The sequence below is a fragment of the Mauremys mutica genome, chromosome 2 (assembly GCF_020497125.1).
Source record: "Mauremys mutica isolate MM-2020 ecotype Southern chromosome 2, ASM2049712v1, whole genome shotgun sequence".
NCBI classification, from domain to species: Eukaryota; Metazoa; Chordata; order Testudines; family Geoemydidae; genus Mauremys; species Mauremys mutica.
In genome coordinates, this window is record NC_059073.1 from 292,512,973 (window position 1) to 292,537,991 (window position 25,019).

General features: G+C 44.5%; 1 protein-coding gene across 4 annotated transcripts in view; it reads right to left on the reverse strand.

The window, feature by feature from the left end:
- The window catches only part of LOC123363087 (SREBF chaperone), a 121,452-nt gene that overhangs the window by 79,810 nt on the left and 16,623 nt on the right, over nt 1–25,019 (reverse strand). Inside the window, exon 1 of one of the 4 annotated variants that reach the window (XM_045003822.1) lies at nt 14,748–14,767. The exons of 2 other annotated variants lie outside the window; for them this stretch is intronic. The gene's annotated coding sequence lies outside the window, so the exon portion shown is untranslated. Of the gene's footprint in view, nt 1–13,890; nt 14,100–14,747; nt 14,768–25,019 lie in introns of those variants that run through there. One more of the 4 variants, XM_045003821.1, reaches the window with a different exon arrangement.

Consider the following 25,019-nt stretch of genomic DNA (forward strand, 5'->3'; position numbering starts at 1 on the left):
AACTGCAGGGTTTCAATGCATACATGAGGCAATGATGTAGGGAGGAGTGCTTTAGATTTATTAGGAACTGGGGCACCTTTTGGGAGAAGAGGAGTACATGCAGGAAGGCCTATAAGTCCACTCAGTCCTACTTCTTGTTCAGCCAATCACTAAGAGAAACGAGGTTGTTAACATTTATGGGAGATAACACTGCCCACTTAATTACAGTGTCACTTGAAAGTGAGAACAGACATTCGTATGGCACTGTTGTAGCTGGCACTGCAAGATGCGCTAAAGATTCATAGGCTTCTTCATACTTCAGCCTTTGTTCCAGAGGACATGCTTCCATGCTGATAATGCTCGTTAAAAAAATAATGCGTTAATTAAATTTGTGACTGGACTCCTTGGGCAAAAATTGTATGTCTCCTGCTCTGTTTTACCTGCATTCTGCCATACATTTCATGTTATAGCAGTTTTGGATGATGACCCAGCACATGTTGTTCATTTTAAGAACGCTTTCACTGCAAATTTGACAAAATGCAAAGAAGATACCAATGTGAAATTTCTACAGATCGCTACAGCATTCAACCCAAGATTTAAGAATCTGAATTGTCTTAAAAAATCTGAGAGGGATGAGGGGTGGAACATGCTTTCTGAAGTCTTAAAAGAGCAACACTGATGCAGAAACTACAGAATCCAACCCCCCAAAATAGAAAATTAACCTTGGCATCTGACTCAAGATGATAAAAATGAACATGCATCAGTCCGCCCTGCTTTGGATCATTATCGAACAGAAATTGTCATCAGCGTGGACACATGTCCTGTGGAATGATAGCTGAAGCATCAAGGGACATAAGACTCTTTAGCACATCTGTCATATAAATATCTTGCGACGCTGGATACAACAGTGCCATGTAAACACCCATTCTCGCTTTCAGGTGACACTGTAAACAAGAAGCAGGCAGCATTATCTTCTGCAAATGTAAATAAACTTGGTTGTAGAAGTGATTGGCTGAACAAAGAGAAGGACTGATTGGACTTGTAGGCTCTAAAGTTTTACATTGTTTTATTTTTTAATGCAGTGTATTTTTTGTACATAATTCTATATTTGTAAGTTCAACTTTCATGATAAAGCGATTGCACAACAGTGCTTGTATTAGGTGAACTGAAAAATACTATTTTTTAACACAGTGCAAATATTCGTAATAAAAAGAAATATAAAGTGAGCACTGTACACTTTGTATTCTGTGTTGTAATTTAAATATATTTGAAAATGTAGAAAACATCCAAAAATATTTAAATAAATGGTATTCTATTATTGTTTAAGAGGCGATTAAGCAAACGATTAATTTTTTTAATCGCTTGACTATTTGGAATATACAAGACCAGAAAATACCAGCATGGCTAAAAAACAGAGTAAAAGAGGCAGTTAGATGGAAAAGGGCATCTTTTAAAAACTGGAAGTCAAATCCTACTGAGGAAAATAGAAAGGAGCATAAACTCTGGCAAGTCAAGTGTAAAAGTATAAGAAGGCAGAGCAAGAAAGTATTTGAAGAGCAGCTTGCCGAAGACACAAAATCTAACAGCAAAACAATGTAGTACTTCAGAAGCAGGAAGCCTGCCAAACAATCAGTGGGGCCTCTGGACAATCGAGGTGCTAAAGTAGCACTCAAGGAAGATAAGGCTATTGCAGATAAGCTAACCTAATTCATAGCATCTCAGGGTTGGAAGGGACCTCAGGAGGTATCTAGTCCAACCCCCTGCTCAAAGCAGGACCAAACCCAACTAAATCATCCCAGCCAGAGCTTTGTCAAGCCTGACCTTAAAAACCTCTAAGGAAGGAGATTCCACCACCTCCCTAGATAACCCATTCCAGTTCTTCACCACCCTACTAGTGAAAAAGTTTTTCCTAATGTCCAACCTAAACCTCCCCCTCTGCAACTTGAGACCATTACTCCTTGTTCTGTCATCTTCTACCACCGAGAACAGTCTAGATCCATCCTCTTTGGAACCCCCTTTCAGGTAGTTGAAAGCAGCTATCAAATCCCCCCTCATTCTTCTCTTCTGCAGACTAAACAATCCCAGTTCCCTCAGCCTCTCCTCATAAGTCATGTGCTCCAGCCCCCTAATCATTTTTGTTGCCCTCCGCTGGACTCTCTCCAATTTATCCACATCCTTCTTGTAGTGTGGGGCCCAAAACTGGACACAGTACTCCAAATGAGGCCTCACCAGTGCTGAATAGAGGGGAATGATCACGTCCCTCGATCTGCTGGAAATGCCCCTACTTATACAACCCAAAATGCCATTAGCCTTCTTGGCAACAAGGGCACACTGTTGACTCATATTCAGCTTTTCGTCCACCGTAACCCCTAGGTCCTTTTCTGCAGAACTGCTGCCCAGCCATTCGGTCCCTAGTCTGTAGCAGTGCATGGGATTCTTCTGTCCTAAGTGCAGGACTCTGCACTTGTCCTTGTTGAACCTCATCATATTTCTTTTGGCCCAATCCTCTAATTTGTCTAGGTCCCTCTGTATCCTATCCCTACCCTCCAGCGTATCAACCACTCCTCCCAGTTTAGTGTCATCTGCAAACTTGCTAAGGGTGCAGTCCACACCATCCTCCAGATCGTTAATGAAGATATTGAACAAAACCGGCCCCAGCACCGATCCTTGGGGCACTCCACTTGATACCGGCTGCCAACTAGACATGGAACCATTGATCACTACCCGTTGAGCCCGACCATCTAGCCAGTTTTCTATCCACCTTACCGTCCATTCATCCAGCCCATACTTCTTTAACTTGCTGGCAAGAATACTGTGGGAGACTGTATCAAAAGCTTTGCTAAAGTCCAGAAATAGCACATCCACTGCTTTCCCCTCATCCACAGAGCCAGTTATCTCATCATAGAAGGCAATTAGATTAGTCAGGCATGACTTGCCCTTGGTGAATCCATGCTGACTGTTCCTGATCACTTTCCCTTCCTTTAAGTGGTTCAGAATTGATTCCTTGAGGACCTGTTCCATGATCTTTCCAGGGACTTTGAACCTGCCTTCATTGCAGAAGATCTAAGGGAGATTCCCCACATCCAAGCTATTCTTTTTAGGTGACAAATCTGAGGACCTGTCCCAGATTGAGGTGTCAGTATTGGAGGTTTCAGAACTGATAAATTACCCAGGACCAGATATTCAGTGTTGATTAGTTCAAAGTAATGCACACTGGAAAAATAATCTCAACTACATTTACCAAATGATGGGACCTAAATTAGTTGTTACCGTTCAAGAAAGATCTTGGAGTAGATAGTTCCCTGAAAACATCTGCTCAATGTGCAGCAGCAGTCAAAGAAGCTACCAGAACATTAGGAACCACTAGCAAAGGGATAGATAAAACAGAAAATATCATCATGTCACTATATAAATCCATGGCATACTCACATCTTGAACACTGCATACAGCTCTGATCACTTCATTTCAAAGAAGATACATTAGAATAGGAAGGGGGGGGTAGAGAAGGCCAATGAAAATTAGGAGTATTGAACAGATTCCATAAGGAGAGATTAAAAAGATTGTACTCTTCAGCTTGTAAAAGAGACGATTAAGGGTGGATACGATAGAGATTTACAAGATCATGAATGGTACAGCGAAAATGAATAAGGAAGTGTTATTTACCCCTTTGCATAACAAAGAACCAAAGAAATGAATAGGCAGCAGGTTTAAAACAAACATAAGGAAGTATTTCTTCATACAATCATACAACGCAAATTCAAACTTTGGAAACGGGATGTTGTGAAGGCCAGAAGTTCAACTGGATTAAAAAACAAAAATTAAGAGAAATGCGTGGAGGATCAATGGCTATTAGCCAAGACTGTCAGGGATGCTAGCCCATGCGCCAGGTGTGCCTAAACAACTGACTACCAGAAGCTGAGACTGGATGACAGGGGATGGATCACTCAGTTTTACCCTGTTCTGTTCATTCCCTCTGAATGAGCATGTGGCACCACTGTGCTAGATGGACCATTGGTCTGACCCAGTATGGCCATTCTTATGTTCTAAGACCCCGAACGAAACCAGTCTAAAGCATATCGTATAGAACAGGGGGTGGGCAAACTACGGCCCACGGGCTGCATCCAGCCCACCAGCCGTTTTAATCCGGCCCTCGAGCTTCTGCTGGGGAGCAAAGTCTGCGGCTTGCCCAACTCCGGCGCTCCAGCCAGGGAGCAGGCTCCCAGAAGCAGCGGCATGTCCCCTCTCCAGCTCCTACGCATAGGGGCAGCCAGGGTGCTCCGCTCCATACACTGCCCCCACCCCAAGCACCGACCTGCAGCTCCCATTGGCCAGGAACTGTGGCCAATGGGAACTGCAGGGGCAGTGACCGCAGACAGGGCAGCGCACAGCAGAGCTACCTGGCCGCGCCTCCGCATAGGAGGTGGATGGGGTACATGTCACTGCTTCTGGGAGCCGCTTGAGGTAAGTGCCCCCCCTGAGCCTGCACCCCTCGCCCCACATGCACCAAACCCCTGCCCCAGCCCTGATCCCCCTCCCACCCTCCGAATCCCTCAGTTCCAGCCTGGAGCACCCTCCTATGCCCCTAACCCCTCATCCCCAGCCCCACCCCAGAGCTTGCATCCCCAGCCGGAGCCCTTACCCCCTTCCCCCATGCACTAACCCCTCTGCCCCAGCCTGGAGCCCCCTCCTGCACCCTGAACTCATTTCTGGCCCCACACTGGAGCCCGCATCCCCAGCCAGAGCCCTCACCCCCTCCCACGCCCCAACCCCAATTTCATGAGCATTTATGGCCCGACATACAATTTCTATATCCAGATGTGGCTCTCTGGCCAAAAAAATTGCCCACCCCGGTATAGAATAATTAGCTACAAAAATCAGACACTTAGATGTAAACACGTTCCACAATTCACAGAAAGCAAAGGTTATCCACAAGTTGTGTGTAGGAAAGATGAAATGTGTAATTTGCAAAAAGCATGAGATGTTTCCTTGATAAGGGCAACCTTCTTGTAAATGGGCGAAAAATCCTTTATTCAGGACCTTACCGCTGCCTATGTCAAATTCAGGGAAGCAGAAAGTGTATCACTTTGTCCACAAGAAGCGCCCATTACTGGCTGCTCCATAAAGTCCACCTGGAGGTGATGCAAAGTTGACCATCTTGTTTTAAACCAGTTACAGAGCTGTTAAACTGGACTTCAGCTCGAGATTTCGAAACGCTCTGCAATCTGCAGGGCAAATATGGTCTTAATCTCAGATCAAGCTCTATTTATCACCCACAGAGGGAAACTTTACAGAGATAATTGCAGATTCAGGAAAGTTTCTAAAAAAAATGCATATGAAATCTTGGTTTGATGAGTGAAGTTTGTGCAAGATGGTTAACCTTTCATTCTCTTCGCTGACACAGTAGGCTGGAATATGGATGGTATTACACAGGGAATATGGAAAGAATTAACAGTTGTGGGGGATTCTCTCAGAAGAGCTACTTTTCAAAATTGATTTGCCTGAGTTTAGTGCAATAAATATAGGCTGCTCAAATGTTGTGCAGGCCAAGTTTAAACGAGGTAAACTTCATGATACTCTGCACTGAACCCAGCACAACCTTCAGCTTGCTGTTTGGGATCTCAATAAAACCCCTAAAAGTCTGAACTGAGACTAGTGAATTTGAAAAGAAATCTTTCAAGGTCCCAAAAGGCAACAGCATCTTCAAGCACTCATTAAGACAGCGGAGTGGACTGTGAGCTTATTCAGAAATAGCCACCGCCTATGCTGGGTGTTTAGTCAGGCCAGATCACTGAAAACAACGATTAAAAAAACCCCATCAGTTGGAACATAGGCCAGAAACTGAATCAAAACTGATGCAGCTGAGTTAGGGAAATTGTTTAGGACATTTAAGGGTATGGCTACACTTGCAGCTGTATAGCGCTGCCGCGGGAGCGCTTTGAAGTGCGAGTGTAGTCGCGGCGCCAGCGCTGGGAGAGAGCTCTCCCAGCGCTGCAGGTACTCCACCTCCCCGAGGGGATTAGCTTACAGTGCTGGGAGCCGCGCTCCCAGCGCTGGGGCACTGTTTACACTGGCGCTTTGCAGCGCTGTAACTTGCTGCGCTCAGGGGGGTGTTTTTTCACACCCCTGAGCGAGAAAGTTGCAGCGCTGTAAAGTGCCAGTGTAGCCAAGGCCTAAGACAGGCAAGTTTGTGAACACATTATATCCCACAATGGACTTAATCACAGTTGACACACTCACTTTTCAAGGAGAGGTTCTCTTGATGGTTGAGGATCTGCAAGAACTAGAAAGCACTGTGCTGGAATTCACAAGATAACCCTGACCTAAAACTTATGGACGACAAAATTGAAAAGGTAAAGGCAAAGGCAAAGGTGTAGAAAAGTTAAATCTATATGATTGAGGCTGCCAATGAACCTTCTGCAGCAAACATTTACCTGGTGTCAACAGTGACTCCACAAAATGATCCATTTTTTTTTTTAAATTGACTGCGTGACCCTGTCCTCTCCTGGGTTCAGGACAAACCACTACCCGAATCCGTGGCTGGTGTACAGAAACAAAGGTGGTTTTATTTGGCTCGCAGGCGTTTGTTCCCAACCAAAGTCACCCGTAGCAAATCAAGAGAACAACAGTCCCGCCTTGCTTCTCTCAGGAAGGCTCTGACAGGCTGCTAACACGCAGCTGTTCCTGCACCAAGCCAGGTCTCAGGGTGAGAGCTGGAAGTCTGGTCTCCTTCCCTTGACCAAATGAGCTGTGATCTTTCCTTTTAGCCGCTCCCTCCAAACCTGACAACTACTGCAGGTGTATTTGGGGGGGGGGGGGGGGTGCAGCTGACTGAGCTCACCATAGGTCATTAACCCCTTCCTGGCCAGTATGGGATATGCATACCCAATCGCAGACTCAGATCCATTATGGCAAGGTACAAGTCATTCTGATAGGCCACTTAAGCAGATACAGCGGGATGAGGAAGAGGAATATGCCCCATGTCAGTGATTGCCTTAATCAGATACAAATGCCATCAAATTCCTAACAAGAGACAGGGAACATGGATGTTTAACCACCATAAATAAATTGGCTAAAAGGCCACTCAGGTGATAACTGCCTGCAAGTTTTTGGAAGGCAAACAGCAAAGAGGGAAAGTAGTTGTTTAGGCTCTTTCAAAGAGGTCTAACTAGGAGCAATGGGATAAAATCCAGCACAGGACAGTATAGTCTGAATAGGAGGGACGAGCTTCCTGACAGCAAGACCTAAGGCTACCTCGGCCTTTCCGCTCTTAGACGCACACTGGATAACCCCTGCTGTTTGTGACAGGAATATGCATAGTTTTAACTGCTTTGAGAATCCAACGCAGTACACCACCACAGCTGTGCGATGTGAGCCGAGCACATAGTACAGCAAACACTCATCAACTTACTCAGCACTGGAGCAGCCTGATTTTGGAAGCTTCTTTTTTCAGACAAAGTGACAACTGAGAATCCACTGTCATTACAGTACTGACCCTGAGAAACCAAGCACAGCAATATGCAAACCTGTTTAAGTTACTGTTCTGAGTTTAAAACTGAACTCCCAATACCAACCTTTCTACAAAAGAGACCAAACGTCATTGTCCCAAATAGGGAGTTCACTAGATCGTTTACCCACTACTGCCTGTTTGGTTTGGCAAATCAGTGAAAACAGAAGCCAAGTTTACTGAAGAACAGTTGCAATATCCCCCTTTGAGAAGAGCTACTGCCACTTTGGCTTCTCAGCCTGCTGCTTTCTGGGGACCGCTGGCATTTTTGGCATTTTAACAGACATCTAGAACTAGTCTCCTGGTACTTGATGCAGGAAAAGAAACAGTTTATTTCCCAAAGCTCAAGCATCTGCTGCTTGCCTTGCATTCTATTAAGCCAGAGATGTAGAGTCAGTCATTGTATCTGATGGGCACTGGATGTCTAAGGCAACACTTGCTCACTGTATCACTGACCTGTTGAATCCCACATGGCTTAGAATAAACACCTCTGTTTTTCAGCCAAGAAAGGAGCAATTTAGGAGTACTGAGTATATCCTACTTAATGCACAGAACATCTTGCTCACATCTTGCTCGTTACTTTTTTTGACTAAAATTAACTTCTATCAGTAAATTTTGTTACTAACATTACTAGTATTTTGTTGGGAGGGAGCATTTTCTAAACAATAGAACACTGGCTGGGGGTCGGAAGATCTGGGCTTTACTTTCACCTCCACCAGATTCACTTCATGACCTTGAGTAAGTCATGTCATTTATCTGTGCCTCTGCTTTCTCTGTTTGTTAAATTCAGGTAATACTATCCTCACAGACAGAAACTTATATTTATTAATTCTTGAAAATTTGAAGTCTTCAGACAGAAGGAGCTATAGAAGTACTTTACAATAAACGCCAGCCCACCAACCAGTAGTCTGGTTTAAAAAATTTACAGGACACTAGATAAATTATAAAAGATGGGGGGGGGGAGTGGGAGGAAGAGAGATTTGTCAGTCTCACTCTGCTCCAATTCTTGAACATGTTAGGAGCAGATGCATTAGAACCATCAGTGTGCAGACTCAAGATACTGCTGCATCAGTTCACATTCACAAAGTTGTCTTCACAACTATAATGGCTAGACTTCTTTAAAAGACCACAAGCTTTGAGTCTAAAATTATTCTGGACTCAGAACCCACTTATTCAGAGAATCCAGGTTTCAGAGTAGCAGCTGTGTTAGTTTGTATCCACAAAAAAGAACAGGAGTACTTGTGGCACCTTAGAGACTAACATATTTATTTCAACATAAGCTTTCGTGGGCTACAGTGTTCCATTCTATGCATCCGAAGAAGTGGGCTGTAGCCCACGAAAGCTCATGCTGAAATAAATTTGTTAGTCTCTAAGGTGCCACAAGTACTCCTGCTCTTTTTATTCAGAGAATGTTTCCTACTCTCCACTAACAAAAGGATTTGTCAAGTCTTGCATAACCAATCCAACAAAAACAAAAGGTTACATGCAAATAGAAATGCCACTAAAGCATTCTGTCATAAGCTCATAAAACAGTATTTTGCATTTCTGGCACCTTGCATCCAAGGATCTCAGGGCACTTTCCAGACATGTAATGAAACTACCACCTTACCCATGTGAGGTACTCCTTCCATTTTACTAACGGTAAAAATGGTGGTACGCTGAAGTAAGACAACGTGCCCTAGAATGGGGGATCCCAAACTGTGGTATGTGAACCACCATACATAAGCTTCATGCTCCACCCATTTACTTCACAGCAGTTTTGTTGTGTTTTTTTTTTTTTTTTTTTAAAGCAATGACGATTGGGACCCACAGCCCTAGCACACACAAAGCACATAACACAGCCAGGAACATAAGCCAGGTTTGGGCTTTTTAAGCACCTCAAGATAGTCAGATAAAAAAGTGCTTAAACAATAATTCTGTACATCTTTTATCCATTCCTTTCTTAAGCGCAGAGCATTATTACTGTTAGAGGATTACAAAAATTCCATTACATGCCTCAAGTGTGATTTAAATTAAGATCCTTTTCTCTCACTGCAATTTCAATGCTTTATTAACTACCAATCCTTACACCCAACAAACAATAGTTAATGTAACAATGTAAGAGCCCTGAGGGTGGGACTAAGGGTATGGCTACACTGGCGAGTTGCAGCGCTGGAAAGCCTCCACCAGCGCTGCAATTAGTAAGTGGCCACACCTGCAGGGCACTTCCAGCGCTGCAACTCCCTGGCTGCAGCGCTGGCCGTACACCTCACTCAGCATGGGGAATAAGGATTCCAGCGCTGGTGCTGCAGCGCTGGTCATCAAGTGTGGCCACACACCAGCGCTGTGATTGGCCTCCAGGGTATAAGGATGTATCCCAGAATGCTTTTATAAATTACTCTCTTTGTTTTGTTATGCAGCCTCTCTTTGTTTTGGTGTGAACTCCGAGCTCCCTTGATCCCGGAGCTGTTTATCTACAAACACAGCTCCTGTTTGCTGTGATCAATCTGTGAACAATCAAATGAGATAATGAGGCAGGCAGGGAGTGAGTGTTTGCTTGACAGAAACAGCGGGGGCAGAGGGGAGAAAGGGAGTCGTGTTGGCTGCAGGCTGTTTGCAGTTAAGAGTTAAGGGTAAGGGATCGGGAACATGTTCTGATTTTTCAAGTCAGGAAGCTAACACACAGTGTTGGCTCCAAAAATCCACTCTCTCTCTCTCCCCCCGCTCCCTGTCACACTACGCCCTACCCCACCCCCCTCTTTTGAAAAGCACCGTTGCTGCCACTTGAATGCTGGGATAGCTGCCCATAATGCAGCACTCCCAACAGCGCTGCAAATACTGCAAATGTGGCCACACACCAGCGCTGGTAGCTGTGAGTGTGGCCACACACCAGCGCTGGCCCTGCACAGCTGGACGACCAGCGCTGCAACTACCAGCGCTGCAGATTTGTAAGTGTAGCCATACCCTAAGATTAGCAGTACCTGTAAACTGCCTAAAGACAGCCCCACATTATATTTTCCCACCCAGCTATTAAGAAATGATGGCGCAACACATTACTCCACTATTGCTTGAGAAACACTTCTCATAGCAGTCTTGCTACACAGTCTACCAAAGACGTTGTGCTGCGTCTGTAGCCTCACCACAAAGTGCCAATCCAATGCTGTAACAGCTTCACAGAAAAAGGAGAATTCAGGTTATAACCAGTTCATGCTACAAATAGGATGGAAGAAGATTCGAACAAGCTGGAGCCAGAAACTACATTGTCACCTCAGCCTGGTCTCCCCTCTCCCAGGTACAGTAAGAGAAGGCGATAGCTCTTCTGATCCACTGCAGAGTAATACAGCACAGCAAGCCACATCACCTGAAGGGAAGCAAAGCTTGATTGCAAAAACGTAAGCAAGTTTTACACTGGTGAACTGCGCTCTTTGGACAGCCGGGGAGATATTCTTCACTGCTGCTTGTTGGTGAATAGAAGCTAGCTTCCCCACTAGTGTGCCTCACTCCTAAGGATGGACCTTCCCTAGGGAAGAGAGCTGAATCTCTGTGGGACATTCTGCTACTGGTTTCTCTAGGGCAGTGGTCTCCAACCTTTTTGGCTGGCGGGCGCCAGCCGAAGGACCACTGCAGCGGTGGAGCACCCGCCGAAATGCCGCAAATTGCCTCTCGATGACATCGCTTGCCGTCGACAAGCGACGTACGAGAGGCATCCCCGCCGAAATTCGGGGGCAACGCCTCTTGATGACGTCACTTGTCGGCGACAAGCATCATCATCGAGAGGCGTCCCCGCCGAAATTCGGGGGTGACGCCTCTCGATGACGTCACTTGTCGGTGACAAGCGGCGTCATCGAGAGGTGTCCCTGCCAAAATGCCGCAGCGGCATTTCAGCAGGGGCTCTCCTGGGGGCCAGGATGCAGGTGCATTAAGATGGCGCCCGCGGGCACCGCATTGGGGACCCCTGCTCTAGGGAGAGCATCTTTCAGTCAGCTCTGCCATCTAGTATGGTTACTGAAGTCTCCTGGGCTGTCAAGAGAGCACAGTTCACTAATGTAGGATTTACTTTACCACAAAGGTTTGAGATGGAAGGTGATGGTCCCTATCCCAGGACTTTTCACCCCTTCCTTCCATATGCAGGAAGTGAAATATGAACACAGCCAATAGGATGAGAGCTACTGGATAGTTTGTCTTGTGTGTACAAAGTTTAATGAAGAGTATGTAACAGTGACAGACCCTTCGTACTGAATAAGGCTATGTCTATACTTAGACTGCTTAGCGGCGCAGCTGCAGTGCTTCAGTGTGAACACTTGCTATACTCCCGTCACTGCAGTTAATCCAACTCCCTGCGAGTCGGTAGCAAAGCTAATGGAGGAATTCTTCAGTCAATCTAGTATTGTCTACACTGGAGGTTTGGTCAGCTTAACTATGTCACTCAGCTTAACTATGTCACTGAACGACGTAACTGGGTCAACCTAACTTTTTAGTGTAAACCTGGCCTAAGTCTTGCACTGTAAAATACCTTTCTCCCATTTCCACATATTTTAAGTAAACCATCAGGCTTGCAACACTTCCTAAGCACAGAAGAGGAACAGGCTATTTCTTTTGGCCATAAACCCACCCGACTGAGAGAAGCCATGACTAGACAGACCAACACCAAAGTGTGGCTCAGCAGGCAAGGAAGTACACCCTGTTACTCTGCAGCATTTCAGATGCCTGATGTGACTTGTACACTCTAGTTTGGCTATCTTTACTCTTGGGATTATCAAGACCGTGGCTAACAGTTTCCAAGTTCTTGCAATGTCACATTGACCAGGTAGGGAAGCAAGAGATTCCACATTTACTCAAAGAGTTTCTCCTTGAGGGAGGTAACAGTTGCTGGATGACTCTTCCGCACACATAGATTCATAGATTCTAGGACTGGAAGGGACCTCGAGAGGTCATCTAGTCCAGTCCCCTGCCCTCATGGCAGGACCAAATACTGTCTAGACCATCCCTGATAGACATTTATCTAACCTACTCTTAAATATCTCCAGAGATGGAGATTCCACAACCTCCTTAGGCAATTTATTCCAGTGTTTAACCACCCTGATAGTTAGGAACTTTTTCCTAATGTCCAACCTAAACCTCCCTGGCTGCAGTTTAAGCCCATTGCTTCTTGTTCTATCCTTAGGAGGCTAAGGTGAACAAATTTTCTCCCTCCTCCTGATGACACCCTTTTAGATACCTGAAAACTGCTATCATGTCCCCTCTCAGTCTTCTCTTTTCCAAACTAAACAAACCCAATTCTTTCAGCCTTCCTTCATAGGTCATGTTCTCAAGACATATACCACCACCACTCCTCACTGAGCAGCAATAGTATATTCTACACTTCTTCCTTTCACCCTGAAAATCACTTTACGGACTCCATATATAAAAGGCATCCCTTCACCACTGAAATACAGCCGCTCTGGGCATGGATGGGTGCAGTTAGGTACACTGGCACACCGCAAGCTCAGTAGTAGAGGCATAGGGTATATTTTACTAAAGACATGAGAGGGGGGGGGAAACCACCCTGTGATTTGTTTTTTTTTTAAACCAACGCAGTTTTAAGGTCCCACATGAAAGAGCCCCATGCAGCAAACGTCATAGAACTCTGATTATCTATGTCTAAAGGAAGACAAATTGAACCAACCCTGCTGGGATTTGATCCCAAGGATTCCAGACAGCATTTCAAACCTGATGCTTTGGTCACTAAACCTTTCCCTCTGGACAATTTCTTGTGAACACAAGGTTGAGCCAGCTTAGTCGGACACTGGCAGATTTAAAAAAAAAAACTGAACCTAAATTCAGTTTTCAAAAAACTTCATTGTAGCTACCTTTTCCATAATGTCACAAAAAATTGAAGAATAATTTAAGTATTCCTCTGCAGTCTTAGCAGCACATACCAGAGTACTGGGCTAGTAAGACAGTGAAAATAAGTACTCGATATTCATTGTTCAAGCTTAGAGAAAAGCAGTTAATAACAAGCACTGATTTTTTAAAAGTAGTAATTTCACTTGATCTTACTGTTTTTAGAAACATAGCTAAGCGATTCTGCTTTAAATATGATTTTTAACTTGCCAACATCTATTTAAAGCACTAAGTATGGGGGATACAAGATTGGAGTTGAGTGCATCCGACAATGATGAATAGACACATCATGCTACACTGCTGACTATTAGAATCCCCACTGGAGTGTAAAATGTATCCTAAATATATTCAGTGTCTGCATGTACTGTAGAGCAGATAGACAGAGCCCCGACATCCCCCTTCTACTTTGCATGACAGAAACACATGCTTCCATTAGGACCAGCCCTCAGTTTAGAAGCAGAATATGCTGGGACCTCTGCTGGCGTAGTTCCCTATGTACCGGTATGCTCTGCCTCCATACAATGTCAGAAAAAGGAGGGACTCACCAAAAAAAATGCAGATCTGTACAGGTTCTTCCACTTCTCTCCCCCTTTGCTCAATATGAAGCAGAAAAAGCTGGCTAGCATTCCCTTACAATGCAGCTCTGTAGGTTAAACAGGGCACATGGACTATCCGAGGGAATTCACCTTCCTAATGCTACATTTGCTTGCAGTGTATTTACCAGACCGATAATCTTCCCAGCAGCGTCCATCCCCAGAGATCAGCTGGGGACAGACTACAGAATAACTTCTACTTTCAAAGTCATTTCAAAACAAGAGGCGATAACAGGACTGATCCTGTTCGAGGCTGGATGAAACGTCCTATTTCAAAACTCTGCTGTCACATGGGAATCACAGGTGCCAAAAGCTCAGTCTCCAGGCAAAGAAGGCTAGGTAAACAGACAGCCATTACAGGGCAGAGGGCATTCCTTACAGAATTTCACGTGCATCTCTACATACTGTACAGACACAAACTTGCTGTCACTGCATAGGAGGACACCGCAATCCTCCACTGTACCCCAAGAGAGACACAGCATCTGCAAGTGGCACCGCTAGCACCAGGGTCTATCACCTGAACTCTAGTCTTCACTGAGCAGCCAAGGGTCTCTGCAGAAGTGGCTGCTGTACAAGTTATCTGAAACTCAGTTCACAATGAAGATACTGATGAAAATGAATCCCACCACATTCTGCTACCAACTACAGGAGACACACAGGAGGTCTCTGGACCCTAGATCTGATACACACCTGGGAGCAGGTGTCTCAGAATGCTGGCCTTGGGTCTATACAAGAGGCCACTACACAAATTGCTCAGCTGATCCGTAACCTGGAGCTGCTAGACATTATAGCCTCTCTTCCCCACTTACCAAAGCAGATCCATGGAGGAGCACAGACAGCAGTTGCAGTAGGAGCTCTCCTCTCCCAGCCTGAAAGATGCTCCAATAGCAGCGACAATAAGAAAGAGGGGAAATGAAAGAGGAACCCATAGGACCCAACCTTCCAATCCCCCAATAAAAAAAGTCTCCTGACTGAACTGACATTTTGACATCTGCTCCAACGGGGGCTGGTGGGTGGGAAGTGGAGCCATTTCTCTACAGAGAGGTTCAGAGATGAAAAATCAAGTATGTGCTGAGGACATTAATCTCCCTTCATGAGCCTGCTCGACAGTCAGCTCCGTAACACCATGCTGCTGTTCGCTGCTTCTATTCCCATGGCGAGAACACTGTGCTTTGTGCAGTGCAGATACACAAAGGCCAAGTGAAACAGAACATTTCCTGTGGGAAAATCACAACCCAAGCACTGACCCTTTGGGGGCTGGTGTCCTGTGTGGGTGAAGACTGACTCAGCTCTTTGGACATTTTGGAGCCTTGCTTCTGAATCTGTCCTGTGCAGAGTATTCTGTGTAGTAGAGTGTTCCCTTTAACATCCCCTGCCACAGAGGTTCATATCTAACAAATTCATTTCAGGTTCCATTCCCACCTACCCACGGAAAACAACATCAGCCATGTGATCAACTCAGTACCTAGGTTTGAACTGGGCCCCTTCCCATGTTCTCATCACACGAGATACACATCACAACTACCGGAACCAGACCACGCCTTTCCAATGCAAAACGTATCACTAACTCTGAACACATCATCAACCAAGCCAGCTCCCTGGCCCCCTATCGCACTGCACATCAAATTAAGGCTTTAACTGTTAGAGCCTTGAAGATAAGAACGGCGAGCTGCCCCTACCTATATATCTGACCTGATCTTCTTTCATGTGGTTCACCAATAAACAGCAACCACTTCCAACAAACATCAGCTACTTCTTGCTTATCCTTTTCCCCAATATGTCTCCACAGCTTTTCCCACCATGCCTCTTGGGCTTTGAATTGCTCCCCAAGCCATTTCCCTCAGCTCATTCAAATCCCTCTAAAAATAAACTCACTTCTGCCATGAAGGTGTAAATAAGAAACAAAAAATTAAAGGAGCATACCATTAAGATGCATGTCTCAGTGGGTAGTCACTCTTGATGCCACCCTTTTCTATCCTCTCCCCTCGTCTATAACACTCAGTCAAGTCTTGGGATGTATTAGACTGCAAGCTGTTAGGCGGGAGGGATAGCTCAGTGGTTTGAGCATTGGCCTGCTAAACCCAGGGTTGTGAGTTCAATCCTTGAGGGGGCCACTTAGAGATCTGGGGCAAAAATTGGTTCTGCTAGTGAAGGCAGGGGCTGGACTCTATGACCTTTCAAGGTCCCTTCCAGTTCTAGGAGATTGGTATATCTCCAATTATTAATTTAAAAAAAGTATGGACCATAGCTTTGCTTGTTTTGCAAGGCACCTACCTCCATCTTGGGGAAATAATGATCAGTATCAAAACAGCCAGGATTTGAGAACACAAACAAGAAAAGTAAGCTGGCTTCACAAAGGCTTTAAAAGAAGAGAATGGAGCTGCTGAAACAAGCAACCTACATCTTACAAACAGGCTTAATTATCTCAGTAACAATCTAAAGTGCCGATTCCTTTATGGTAGCACAAGACAAGCACCAGCCCTCATTCTGGGGACATCCCATGGTCCTCTACTCCACAAGAGAAGAGAATTCAGTTGAAATTTGTCCAGGACTAATTAGTTAAGTATAGTAATTACATTGGTTCTCATTTGCCAGAATGTCCCTTTGTACTTTCAGTTGGACTAGATGTTCTTTGCTTCTTGTCATAAAATGGCATATAACGCTACTCTGAGTGGTATGGATGACATGAACACACATTCACGCATGCCCTGAAATCCACATATTCTGGATGAAAGACAGTAAAGAAATGGAAGGATCAGCTGAAAGAGACCTCTACATTGCTTAGAAATTTACTCCCCATTTTGGATTTAGCCAAGGGGAGGTTAATAGAATCTCTATCCACATCGTATGAAATAGAAGACTTACTTTTCCCAACATAGACCCCTTTTCTACAAAGCTACAACTTTGGACAAGAGTTTTCTCAGAAGTGGTCTAGTTAGCAGCCCCCTGTTCTTCCTACAACTATATTTACAGGAAGAAAAACTGACTATGTAGAATGGTACCTTTCTTTCTCAAGATATTTTTTTCCAGCACGTCTTACTGGAATCATAGCCATTTACAACACTGTCAAATTTTGATTACTGCATGCCCTATACAGCAAGTACAGATATGAGAGTGCAAGCTGGAATTTATCCTGCCTCATACATCAAATTATCAGCTAAATTCTAACTACAAAATCTTAGTTATGTAAAGCAAAACCCAGTCTGACTTAGAGAAATCTTGACTTTTAAGTGGGATTAAGCCAGGTGTTGAAATCACAGCAAGAGAAGAAATGGGGAGCCCCAAAGCGTCACGCTTCAGACAACAACAGCTGCCCAGAAAGCAAAGTGAACATGGAGAGAAGTTCCTAATGGCTTGGTATAGAGAAGAGATGTAGACCACCACATTTTACTGAAGGACTCAACAGAAAGAGCTATGTATCAGTTTAATGTAGAACCTGCCCTCTGCTGCACAGTACCACAAGGACATGCCTCTTCAATAATTTTAAGTGGTTCTCAATGTCTTCAAGCCCTTCAGAAAACAGTCCCATTGCTCTGTTTGCCAAGAGCTTTTTTTCATCAAACATGATTTCTACTGAGCCATTCTTTAGTAGTTTGCCAACATTCATTCTACCAGTCATCACCAGGTTGACAGCCTCCTCCACCATTCATGGCCTGAAGCTAGCCATGCTTGGTAGGATAGGATAGGTAAGAGGCAGTTTTAGCCGAGTCCATTTCTCTCCACTAACACCACCACAGAAGCAGAACCTGCCTGGGACTGCCACAGCCAATAGCCTTACTCAGAAATGTAAGGCTGATTGACACAAATATCAGCTCTGTTACTAGATCCCGACTGGCCTATCACCGTTACCACATAACACTGGGTCTCGTTTCCTTTATTAGGGGGCACCATCTGCATGGGCAAACGTGGACATTACTTGAAGGGACTCTGTACTTAAAACATGGGGAAGTGGTTTTGTTCAAGGATTCTGTGGTTATGAAGTTATGGGGAGCTCTTCACCAGCCACCTAACGGAAGCCGTATAATGTTTGATCATGTCACCACTCATGGAATAATCAGCCTTGTTTATCAATTTGGCTGCTTCACAACAAACGGCTAGGGAATGCACTCGCCCTACAAGACTCAAAAGGATGATGCAACAACCACATGCAATTACATCCTCTGCACTCTACACTGGAATGCAGCATACTGAGAACCGAAGGAGCAAGGTCTACCACTGCCCTCGGCAACTGACCATGGAGGGGAACAGGCCCACCCGATACTCAGCAGATACCTGCTCGGGGCTACAGAGGAAAGCATAAAAACACCAAGAATCTCATTAACATGCCCTTGTGGGTAGGGAGGGAAAGTTCTTTCCAAATCCCAGCTCTGGTAGTCAAGTCAAGCAAAAACTGTCTCCTGGATGCAAGAAAACATCACCATAATTTAAGCACACAGCTCCAATTACACCCCAAAATGCCAGAGCAATACATACTGTCTTGCAAATGTATTTTTTTCCAGTTTAAAAAATTTAAAATATATCTCCATGAAAAATAATCTGTAGGGATTAGAAGTGCCCAGTATTATTATTGCTATTTATCCTGTTGTAGGCCTTAACTAAACTCCAGCCCCTCAATATCCACCACCACTTTGTAGGTTTCTAGCCCTCTCTTGGATATAGTTTCACCAAATTATACCATGTTAGCTCTTTCCACAGTCAATCAATCCCTCCAGTCCCTGGATCATTGGTTGCTCCTCTCAGCTATTTACAGTCTACAAATAACGTACACCTACCGAAGCTAAGTTTCATCTTCTTGCTCATGTTCCCTCTCACCCCATGACTTCAAGTTTAACACTTCAGTTGTAAGCGTCTGAGCATATCTTTCTATTTGTATTGTGAAGCGCCTAACCTACTTTTGAGCATTAGTTAATAAGGCAGTAACTCTCTTCAGTTTGCCAAGACCTTTGATAAATGAGACCAATTAAGGAAGACCAACATGTATTTCTGACTGAGAAATACTTTTAGGCTGGGGATGGATAGGTCAGATAACACTTCCACCGTCACCTCTACCCCACATCCTGTTCACATATACACACACACACACACTCACTCACTGAAGGCAAGAAACACAATTTAGCACATCCACCACAACAGATATGAAAGAATTACAAACCCACCCAAAACCAATGCACACACTTTTGCACACCAATTATTATGCTGAAACAGCACACAGCATCTTCTCCCTCTAGTTTTAAAAAGTGTCTTATGTCCCTTCCCCACACTGTCTTCAACAAACAGGAGAAATGATCGGCTGTAATAGAGCTGAGGCACCCATATAATTTATTGTATGTATTGCACTAGGGCCCAGGGGCCCCAAACATGGACCAGGGCCCCCCCATGTTAGGTGTTATGCAAACACACACACACAGAAGACAGTCTTTGCCCTAAAGCGCTTACAACCCAAGTACAAGACAAGAGACAACAGGTGGATAGAGACACAAGGGAGCATAAGGAAACAATGAGACATCTCTGATCTTGGAGGACCTGTGTATTGTCCCACTAGCCAGAGCAGCATTGCAATCTAGTGGGTAAAGCACAAGACCTGAGCTTTTATTTCCTGCTCTGACACTGCCTCACTCGGACCTTCACAAAGTCATTTCCCCACCTGCATGCACAGGGATAATATTTACCTCCCCACTCCTTTCTGAAATCTTTGGCTAACACTGTCAGCATAAAGGCGTGTATTTATATTAGTTACAATAAAAACCATCAGTTATGTATCATATGCACAGTGTACCCAGAAGAGATTCACTTGGCTCTGAAATAAGCAATTCCCCAACTGCACTGTCATCTGTTTACTTTTACATCCAGTTTCGGGTAAAAGTTTGGCACTGCCTCTGTATATTTATCCTGAGCACATGGCTCCTTTCATTATGAAGGATGAATCCCTGATGCAGGAAGAAGCAAGATAAAATTGAACAAACTGTGGTCTTTATTGCCCTCTAGTTTCAAAAAAAAAAAACAACCAAAACACAGAGGGGAGACACTGTGGGCCAAGAATCATTTCTGCATGTCGTGCTCCTTCCTAGAAGTGGCCTTGGGTACACTTTTGAACACAATATTTTCTATGGCTGCGGTCTTGCTAAGGAGGATTTCACCATGACAGAAGAGAACAGCCATATTTCATTTGTTTTTTTCCATTTTCCAAGGGCAATTTTTTTTGGTGGAGAAAGGGAAAGAGGGTTTATGCAACACTCACATGTGTTCTACTGGAGGGGGAAATGATGATGCAGGAAATTGCTATCGCACTTCTCATCTCTAGATCAGTAGCTCAATCATGGGGCTACTGCAGTGAATTTTCAAAGCTCTTCTCAGGTAAACTAGATAAACTAGGTAAACTAGATCTGCACAGCAAAGTCCTTACCACACTTCTCAGTTTTCTCCCTCCCATCATAATAGGAGGCTCCTCTTGATTTTGCTTAGAAGTGGGGGGTTGGAGAGGTTTTCTGCATCCATTGGTGGCTTTCTGAGGATCAGGTGGACTATTACATTTTTAAAGGAAGTTGGCATGTTAATTTTTCAGAAGGAAACGGTAATTTCTGTTAGTGGCAAGCACAATTTTCCATGGGTTTTTACCAGCCAGGAGTGCCACCTATTTTACAGGTACCAGCTCAAATATTTACAGCTGCTATTACAGTGAGACAGGATCTAACCCTTTCAGGGGTGATCGAGCAATTAATTTGAGCTGGTCCATTTCTGAATTTTATGCCTTGACCAATTCCTCTTGTATTCAGAAGGGCTTTTCTTCAGAGTAGGATGAAAGCTAGTCACAGCAGCCAGTGCTTGGATCCAATGACTGATTTAGGCCATCTGGATTAATTAATTAATTGGTTCACTATGGACAACAACTCTGCTGGCCACTATTTTATGGTTCTGCTAGAGGAGGGATAGACTATCTTCAAGTTCTGTACCTGCAGCAGCAGAGCCCTACAGGAAGTCTGTGTGCGCTGGATCAGGTTTTGTGCCACCAACATTTTTGTTTTCTGCCTAAGCACACCATTTCACTAGTCATCTCTGGTGATGATCCGAGTTGGTACTGAGCGGAATATCCTATGAGCTTATTCATACCTTAGCCTTTCAGCTGTGTGGTTTGCCTTGAAGAATATGCAGGAAACTTAAAATGATTCAAATTTCTTTGTGAGAAAGCCAGCCCAAGTTGGTGGTTGTTAGAAGAACATGCACACACAGAGACACCAGGTATTACTAATAATTCCACTTTCAGTTCCTCAGATGAAAGGTGCTGTAGAAGTGAACGCTTTCTCAACACTAATCAAGCCTCAACTTCATAGATGGGAACCTGGAAAGAGATTGTGATTTGCTCAAGGTCACACATCTAGCCCAGCAGAGTTAAAACCAAGAGCCAGTCCTCTGGCTCTAGCTATCAGAGTATACGACCCCTTCAACCAACTGTTCTATATATTTTGCCTTATGTTTTTCAGGGCTGTGCAATATCATGGTTTTGAATCTGAAAAGCCTTCTCAAGTTTCTAGGAAAAGCACCTAGGGTTTCTAAAATCCCTGTATCATGCAATGCAGGAAAAAAAGCACCTTTCGCTGTCTTTGCATATTTCCATTAGCTGGACCCAGTACAACTCATGTACTTCAGCCTGAGGTACATTTAAAAGTTTTGGTAGCATAGTTATTTTGGTTAGAAGTGTGGAAAAATAAAGTCACCCCCATGACAGAGCCATACACCAGCAAAAGCCCCAGTGTACAGATGCAGTTATATCAACAAGAAAGTCCTTTTGCTAGTATAACTTACTCTCTTCGGAGAACTGGCACGTAATAAGCTCTATGAGCAAAAAGAACTCATTTGCCAGTATAAGTTGCATCTCCACTAGGGGAGTTTACTGATAAGAGCTCTACTGGTCTAGCTATACTGACAAATCCTTTTAAGTGTGGGCAAGGCATTAGACTTGCACATTTATTTCAATCACATACATTTCTTCACTAAGTTTCAGCTCTGACACACAACTAACGGGTGCTCTCCTCAGAGCAAGAGCAATGTGCTGTGTTAGAAGGAAAAGAGAAGCTGAGCATACTTCTGACCTCTTAGCCCACTCAGTAAAAAGTTAGCCTTCAGCACTGATTTCCCTATAATATTACCTCAAGGCACCTGATACTCAAACACTAAAACTTTTTAAAAAACATATTATAACAATGAACTTTCATTTAAACAGCACTTTTCAACAAAATGGAATTTCAATGCACTCTACAAACTTACTAAGCAATGGTACAGACGTACTGAGTTATTTCACACTCCACTGAAATGCAGGTAGCTGTGAGATGACTCACAATAGCAATGGATTACTTTCAAACAGACTCCCGATTACAAAAATACCTTTTCACAGGCCTGACTACCCAAGGTGCTAGAAGCTCAGAACTCCTGCTGAAGCCAGCACCTTTCAGGAGCAGATGATCCTCTATTTTAATTCTGAACAATACGGTAATCATATAAAAAGAATTACAGATTAGACATTTTGATTTTTGAGAGCAGCAAGCCACTACTCAAGCCTCTCCATCCACTGGTGAGACACCTCCTAAGGCAACTTTTAGGCTGGGGATGGATAGGTCAGATAACACTTCCACCATCACCTCTACCCCACATCCTGTTCACATCTCACACACACACACACACACACACACTCTCTGTGAAGGCAAGAAACACAATTTAGCACATCCACCACAACAGATGTGAAAGAATTACAAACCCACCCAAAACCAATGCACACACTTTTGCACACCAATTATTATGCTGAACCAGCACACAGCATCTTCTCCCTCTAGTTTTAAAAAGTGTCTCATCTCCCTTCCCCACACTGTCTTCAACAAACAGGAGAAATGATCGGCTGTAATAGAGCTGAGGCACCCATATAATTTATTGTATGTATTGCACTAGTGCCCAGGGCCCCACCACACTAGGTGTTATGCAAACACACTCTGGATAGCGCTGCCCTCCAAGCACATGGGCAGAGAGGACATGCAGGGGACACAGGGCAAAATGTAACACAGCAAACGCAGATGGTCTGATCTAGCCCAGGAAAAATACCCATGGAAGTTAGAAGTCTGTGTTTGCACTACAGTGTCCCCGTGTGAAGGCACTCGCGGTGCCTACGAAAGGAAAGGTGCTGCTTTACTACATGTAAGCAGAGTGCTCCCCATCTTACAGGACACCCAAAGAAAATTACAACAGAGGCAATTCCAAGGTACATAGGCCCAGAGTCTCAAAAGGCATTTGGGCTCCTAACTTGCACTGAAATCACTAGGCACTAGGAGCCTAAATCCATTTGCGGATCTGGGCCCTACATCTAACAGTTTGAGCCCGCACATACTGCAGAACCTAAAGTCTACTGGATCTTTATGAGACTGTCTGCTCAACTGCTGCAGGTTTAGAGAAACAGACACACGTTGGAGAAGTGACCTGAAAACAAAAGTTCAGCCCGATTAAATGAGGGCACATCTGTCATCCCCACAACTTCCACACACCCACTATGCAAACACCGCTGGGTTTTCAGGATTAGTTAGGGTGTGACAGCACCCTCCTCAAGCCTCTCCTGGAACATAAGTCACAGCAATCCCTTTACCTGCAGCTCCATATAGTATATGCCCCTTGCCATTGATTCTGATGGCCAACAGCGGGAGAGAATGGTAACACAGTAATGAACAGGAAAATGGGAGTCAGGGACTCCTGGGGTCTATTCCCAGCTGTGACAGTAACTCAACTCCACATGCCATGTCCAGAGCCCAGCTTCTCTGCCTCTCTTTGTTTCTTCTGTACAGCGAGCTAATGTTGACCTACCTCAGAGATGCTCTGAGAATCTGTGTTCACAATTTCAAGCACAGTGTAGTGCGCTAACATGAACACACAGCAGCATGAATCTTAAATGCACAAGGAAGGAGAGATGCTCTCTCCTGCTGTTCTGCATCTCATACCAGGCTATCACCATTAACCCTTTCAGTGCTTCAGACCTTGGGGAGAGAACTTCACAGGGCAGCTAACATACCGGAGATTTATTTTATTGGGGCGGGGGGGGGGAGGATATCTATGAAAAACAAATCAACTCTTGGTATCTCTCAGCTTCCCCACAACTGCCCAGCCAGTGGCAGATTTACATCTGAACAAGACTGTTCCTGCTGCCAGATCCAAGTGGGGGTAGAGCGGCTTACTGCTGTTCAGTGACAAATTCCCTCTCCCATTCATACCTGCATTTCAGGCCAGCACAGACTGTTGCTATGGAAGCGACTGCAGTATGACAAGCCCTGCAATATGCGGTGGTGGTGTAGCCAGTGTCGGTCCCAGGATAGGAGAAAGACAAGATGGTTTTGGTAATAGTTTTTATTGGACCAATTTCTGTAATATTACCTCACCCACCTTGTCTCTCTGAAGTCCTGCAATGTGACTTAGTTCCAGGGACATGTAAGGAGGCAGCTGCTAAAAAGCACAAATATTTTATTACCAGAGAAAGGGGAAGAATGACATGGGAGAAGAGAGGAAGTGGATTTAAAATGTTAAGTGTAAAGAATGACAGAAGTGTTCCTTGCTGTAAGTGGATGCAGCAATAAGCTGGCACCACTCACGCTACCTACCTACCTACCACACAGGACCATTAATGGTCATCAAGAACCTGTCTACATGGGAAGTTTAAACTGGATTAAATCGAGTTCGTCTGGTTTGAAAAATCTTGCATACACAACGCAATTAATTGTAGCACACTGACTGCATTCATCAGGAACTCTGCAGTCTCTTTCAAAGTGAACTACCTTTGCTGGAAACCGAATTAGTCTGCTCTATTGTTTGCATGCATACAATGCTGCTGCCAACTACTTTGGCTGCTATCCCAACACCGCTTTGCAGGTGACCATTAAGGACTCGTCTGTTTACCTGTGTACTTCTGCTGCTCTGAGGCCAAGATGACCGGATATCCCTAGCCCTACTTATAGGCTGCTGCACTGCCAGATTTTGCCCATTTGATCCTAGAGACTAGTATATCCATATTGCTGCGATAATACTCCAGAAACCCCAAGTGCCTCAAACAACCACTT